Source organism: Tiliqua scincoides, chromosome 2, assembly GCF_035046505.1.
Source record: "Tiliqua scincoides isolate rTilSci1 chromosome 2, rTilSci1.hap2, whole genome shotgun sequence".
Taxonomy (NCBI): domain Eukaryota; kingdom Metazoa; phylum Chordata; class Lepidosauria; order Squamata; family Scincidae; genus Tiliqua; species Tiliqua scincoides.
The window spans coordinates 103,459,124-103,465,501 of record NC_089822.1 but is presented as its reverse complement, the minus strand read 5'-3'; the positions used below and the strand labels follow the sequence as shown (position 1 = coordinate 103,465,501).

The following is a 6,378-nucleotide window of genomic DNA, read 5'->3' as shown; positions in this document are numbered from 1 at the left end:
AAAAAAAAATATTCACCTCTAACGTATGTGAGCGACATCGTAAAAGGAAGAAGGGCAGGGACATGAGCAACTATGGAACAGGCCTGGTGATGCCTGGGGGGTTGACTGTGGAGTCCTTAACACAGTCAAGGCATCTTTCATGTGGGAACAAGACTGGGCACATCTGTCAGTCAGCTGCAGGATGCAAAGGCTGGGGAAAACTCAACTAAATGAAGTGACGTAATCTTGGCAGTCTGCTGTCAAGCTTGAGGGTGCAACTTACAATGATTGTAAGCTATTCTTTGGAGGATGGAAGAATGTCAATTTATGAAATTACTAAAATGTATATTTAAAAACAACAAAGAATCCAGAGGCGCACATTTCTTACAGCATGACTTTTCATAGTCACATCTGACGTGACCTTCTTCATCAGAAGTACAAAGTGGACTGTTAGGCAAAGTGGACTACCTGAGCTGTGCGGACCTGGCCACAGTAACCCATGCCCTAGTGACATCTAGATTAGATTATTGCAATGCGCTCTACGTGGGGCTGCCTTTGAAGACGGTCCGGAAATTACAACTAGTACAGAACGCGGCTGCTCGTGTGGTTGCCGGGGCACGGCGGTTTGACTCTGTCGAGCCGTTGCTCCGGCGGCTGCACTGGTTGCCGGTTCTGTTCTGGGCCCAATTCAAGGTGCTAGTTTTGACTTTTAAAGCCCTTTACGGCTCGGGTCCGGGGTATTTGAGGGACCGCCTCCTTCCCTACAATCCGGCCCGTGCTCTTAGATCTTCTGGGGGGGCCCTTTTGACTGTGCCGCCACTAAGAGATGCGAGAGGGGTAGCGGCCAGGAAGAGGGCCTTCTCGGTGGTGGCCCCCGAACTGTGGAATATCCTCCCCTTAGAACTGAGAACTGCTCCCTCGTTGCTAACGTTTCGGCGTGGACTGAAGACCTTTTTATTTCAAAAAGCTTTTAATTGTTGACAGGCTGGCTGGCGTTCTTGCTTTTTATATGAAAATCCACGGGGTTTGTTTTGTTTTTAGCTTTTTAATCATTGTAAATTGTTTTTAACTGTTTTTTCATGTTGTATTTTTAAATTGTTTGTTAGCCGCCTTGTGTGCCCATTGGGCAAAAAGGCGGGGTACAAATAAATAAAATAATAATAATAATAATTTTCTCAGTACTGGGCCTTAGACAGTTGCAGGGTAATAAGCAGAGAGACGGATGACAGAAACTGGGTCTTTCAGCGAGGCAGGCCCAGTTGAGACAACTCTAGTTCAAGCAAAGTCCAGGCCTGACCTGGAATCCCTTCTTGTCCTTTCAGGACAGGGCAAGCTATTTACCTGCCTACAGTGGCGTAGCTAAGCTATCTGGTACCCAGGGACACAATTTTTTTTTTAACACTCCCCATAACACCACCTCAAAATGACATTGCAAACACCCCCATGTGACATCTTAGAGACTTCTAAAAGGCACTTCTGCTTTTTGGCAAAGCAGAAGTTTTGGCAAAGCAGAATTTGCCTTTTGGAGGCCTCAATGATACCCCCCTCAAGGGATGGCACCCGAGGCAATGCACCCCCTGCCCCCCTAGCTATGCCACTACCTGCCAAGGGCATAAGACTTCTCAGATCTAAACTAAGCTAAGAGAAACCTCTAACCTGAAGCCTTGGCAGCTCACCATATAGGACATCGGTTTACATATCTGAATGTTCTATTATTATTAAGAATATTTCTTCCCTGCTTTCCACAAAGCATTCGCAAAGCAGTTTACAGAACACAAGAAATGCCATTTTTTTAAAAGGATATTCTGTTGGCTCCCAACAATGTATCCATGGCATCTATATATGCGTGAAGTTTTTATGTTATGGATGTGTGCGTTCATTCATGAAAGAGAGCCTGAAAGCGTCCCAAAATCAGAGACATGAATTAGTAAGTTAACCAAAGTGAACAAGATTCAATCAAGAACCATCCAAATTCATAGACAGGATAGGCCCAAGTACACCTAACCTAACTCTTTCAAGCTGGTTCCGAACCTATCTAATATCATATGGAAGATAATCCCAATTAATAGCGGCTACTAAGGTTGAACAATACACTATCTATTAATGATCTCCTGTTCAGCCGCCTCACACTGTGCCAAACTCCCAAAACATCTTTTATTTATCTGTTGTGACCTTTGAGATCAGCAATAAAATATCTTGGAATGTTGATCCATAGGTGTCTATGTATGCCAGTTTTAAGGTACCAGTTCACTTGCTCCAATGTAAAATGGTACCTCTGCTTTTGAAAGGTGTTTCTTCATATTATGAACAGTCACCCATTCCTTCCATCCCCTTTCTCTCCTCAGACTTGTGCCAGCTAAAGATCTGATGCAGGCGCAAGGAGAACCATAACTAGGTGGGAGGCTTATGGAGGCGAAAGGGGATTTAAATCTGCTTTCCCCAAAGTCTCCTGCTCTGCCCACCCCACTAGATACAGCATATGCCTTGGATGACTTGAAAAGTAGAGTGAGCCTTTCTGTCTCAGTATCTTTGATAACTTCTGCCCAACCTCTACCCTAGAAAGTTCCTTTAGGTATCTGGTGGAGATGGCACCTGCCCGATCCCATCCTGTCCCACAGTAGCCTCCCCACCTACTTCCTCCCCTCTCTGTACTGCCTTTTCATCCTCCTCCCACATCTCCTGCCTCCCCCACTGGTTTATCTGTTCCAGTGAGTCTGGTGACGCATGCAGGAAGACTTAAATAGCAGGGCATACCTGGCAGTACTGCCAAATTCTGGGAAAGGAGTCTGCCAGGTAATTTCTCTTTTCAAGACAGTAGCAAACCTGATTCCTGCAGGGCATGCACAGAGACAAAGGATACAATCCTTACCCATTTGCCAGGGAATAAGCCCCACTGACCACAATGAGATTAAATTCTAACCAACTTTCCAGCACTGACATAGCTGTGCCAATGGGGCAAGTGCTGCATCCTGCAGTTGGGTGGCAGTCACGGAGGTCTCCTCAAGGAAAGGGAATGTTTGCTTCCTTACCTCAGAGCTGCATTGTAGAGAAATGGCATGGAGGAGAGTGTTGCTATCCTTCCCTTCCCCATACATCATAGTCTCAGCCAAGATCAGCGCCCCCACGGCTGCATCTGTTAAAGAAAGAGAGCTGGCCACTCCTAGTGATGCAATCCTTTGTCAAAGCTGCACCAATGTCTCTGCTACATTGGCATAACATCAGTGTGGCACCTGTCATAATCTAAGCCCATCCAGCACAAAGCAGGAGATGGAAACACCAGGAGCCCAGGTTATTCCACAATGCAAAACAGCATTGCAAAATCAGCAGTGTAAATCAGGCAGCCAGAAACATTAAACTTCAGGCAAAAATACAAAAACAAGCTAGAGCAGCATTTTTCAACCGGTGGCACTTGAAGTGGCGTCTGGTGGCAGCAAGAGGCAGTGAGACAAGCAATGCAGTATAGACAAGCAGCAGTAGGAGGCTTGGCAGGCAGAGCACCAGCATGTACTTTTTGTGCCCTCAAAAAAGCCCTCCCGTCCACCCAGAGCCTCTTACTAGTGTTCGTTGTGTTGCCTCTGGCCTCCCAGTCTGGAAGTACCTGGTGATGACATCATTGTCAGTTACTACCCGTGGTACTTCCAATAGGTAGACCATGCAGAGTGGTATGGCGGGGGACAAACGCTGAGAAACACTGAGCTAGAGGACACAATCCTCCAGTATTTCAAAACAGTTATGATGTTTTGCGGAAATGAGAGTGACCTTGTGTCCCTTGTTTGTATGGGACTGAGAGAAATGGTGCTCGGGCATTGTCATCAGAATTCCTATGATTTTGACAGCTTCATCAATTGCAGAAATTCAGCCCCAAGACTCAGCTGCTTGCTCTGTCACTGTAGAAGTACAAAGTATACTTTGGAAATGGTGCAGGAAAAGGCCTGGAGCAGCCTGAGGACATCCACGCTAGTTCATACGCTAGAGTGGATAGGGAGATGCTCTTTACACTCTCACATAACACCAGAACCAGGGGACATCCACTAAAATTGAGTGTTGGGAGAGTTAGAACAGACAAGAGAAAATATTTCTTTACACAGCGTGTGGTTGGTCTGTGGAACTCCTTGCCACAGGATGTGGTGACAGCATCTGGCCTGGACGCCTTTAATAATAATATATATAATATAATAATATACAGTATTTATATACCGCCTTTCTTGGTCTTTATTCAAGACTTTATTCAAGGCGGTTTACATAGGCAGGCTTATTAAATCCACGCAGGGATTTTTACAAATTGAAAGAAGGTTCTTTCTTTCAAGAACCACTACATTCAAGGTGTTACACTCCGATCTGGTTTAACATTCTGGCCTCCATCCTCCCACGCTCCGAGCAGATGGAACAGCTCAGCTGCAGCTTGCCAGCTGCTTCAAGGTCGCACGGTGCTGGTGGCCTCGAACTGGCGACCTTGTGGATGTTAATCTTCAGGCAAATGGAGGCTCTACCCTCTAGACCAGACCTCCTGCCTTTAAAAGGGGATTGGACAAGTTTCTGGAGGAAAAATCCATTATGGGGTACAAGCCATGAGGTGTATGCGCAACCTCCTGATTTTAGAAATGGGCTATGTCAGAAGGCCAGATGCAAGGGAGGGCACCAGGATGAGGTCTCTTGTTATCTGGTGTGCTCCCTGGGGCATTTGGTGGGCCGCTGTGAGATACAGGAAGCTGCACTAGATGGGCCTATGGCCTGATCCAGTGGGGCTGTTCTTATGTTCTTATACCTGCCATGGCATTCATGTGCTGAGGGTCTGACGTCACCATTCCTTGGATGCAACAGACACTTCTCTGAGCTTGCGCAGAGGCAATTGCAGAGGACAGAGTGGATGGTGGAATCAGGATTGAAGGCTTTAGAAGACAAAGCTCATTCTCCCAGCATCTCTAAAATGGCCCTATCCCTAAGGAGCTGACCTAAGAAGCAACATATTACTGGGGAACTAGCACCACATTGCTTGGATAAATCTTCATGACCATGCTAGGAAATATGTCAGCATTATAAGTAGTTATTGAGATTCAAGTTAAGGAAATGAATATGTATTGACATAGGTGTATAGTTCTTGTATCTCTTCATTGAACAAATAATAATAATTCTAAATCTTCATGACCATGCTAGGAAATATGTCAGCATTATAAGTAGTTATTGAGATTCAAGTTAAGGAAATGAATATGTATTGACATAGGTGTATAGTTCTTGTATCTCTTCATTGAACAAATAATAATAATTCTATATATTAATAATATATGGAATATATATTATATTATATCTATATATAGAATCATCATCATCATCAATCAAGAAGGTGAAGAAACAATTGACCATATACTTAGTACCTGCAAGAAGATTGCACAGACGGATTACAAATCTAGGGAGCATAAACCAGAAAAAGTGACAGAAAATAAGCAAGTCATGATCTTGTGGGATTTTTGAATACAAACTGATAAAGTATTGGCACACAATACACCAGATATTACAGTAATAGAAAAAATAAAGTGACCATTATTGACATAGCAAGACCCGGTGGTAATAGGATTGATGAAAAAGAGCATGAAAAAAATTAGTAAATACCAGGATTTAAAAACTGAAATCCAAAGATTATGGCACAAACCAGCAGTGGTCATCCCAGTTGTGACTGGTACAGACCCAAGAATGCTTGAACTGCATTTATAACATCTGAACACTAAGAAAACTACTAGGTCCATGGGTGGAGCCCAACCAGTAATTAACACCAAGTCCAGCTAAAGAACGAGCAGCTGTGATATGAATAATAATACATGGTTGGCAACCTTCAGTTTCGAAAGACTCTGGTGTAAGCCTACAGCGCCCGGTATTCCCAGGCGGTCTCCCATCCAAGTAGTAACCAGGCCTGACCCTGCTTAGCTTCCAAGATCAGACGAGATCAGGCACATGCAGGGTAACAGTTGCTGTAATAATAATAATAATAATAATAATAATAATAATAATAATAATAATAATAATAATAATAATAAATAAATAAATAAAAACAAGTATTTATTATTAATAAATAAAATAATTTTTAATTTAAGAAAATATATAATAGGCAAGAACAATTGGCCAATTATTGGCCACTCCTGAGAAGCATCCATGACTGAAAGGGAAAATATGGTCATGGTCATTTGATAGCTTGGAGCACAGGCCTGCACCAGGGCAGCCGACTTACCTCTGGTCAACACTTATCTTTGCTTCACTGCTTGTTGCCTGGATCCCCCTTCCTAACTCCACTTTTTTCATGGGGATCAAGGCTTGGAAGATGACAAACCCATTGATTAATAGACACAAAACGTCTCCTGTAATTTATTTGCTTTCTGCACCTGACTAGAATCGCTAGGTCTGTTTGGA

At 43.7% G+C, this 6,378-nt stretch overlaps 1 pseudogene; it reads right to left on the bottom strand.

Moving 5' to 3' along the window:
- Positions 1-5,830: 5,830 nt before the first annotated feature.
- LOC136642626 (5S ribosomal RNA) lies at positions 5,831-5,950 on the bottom strand (annotated as a pseudogene).
- Between the last annotated feature and the right edge of the window lie 428 nt (positions 5,951-6,378).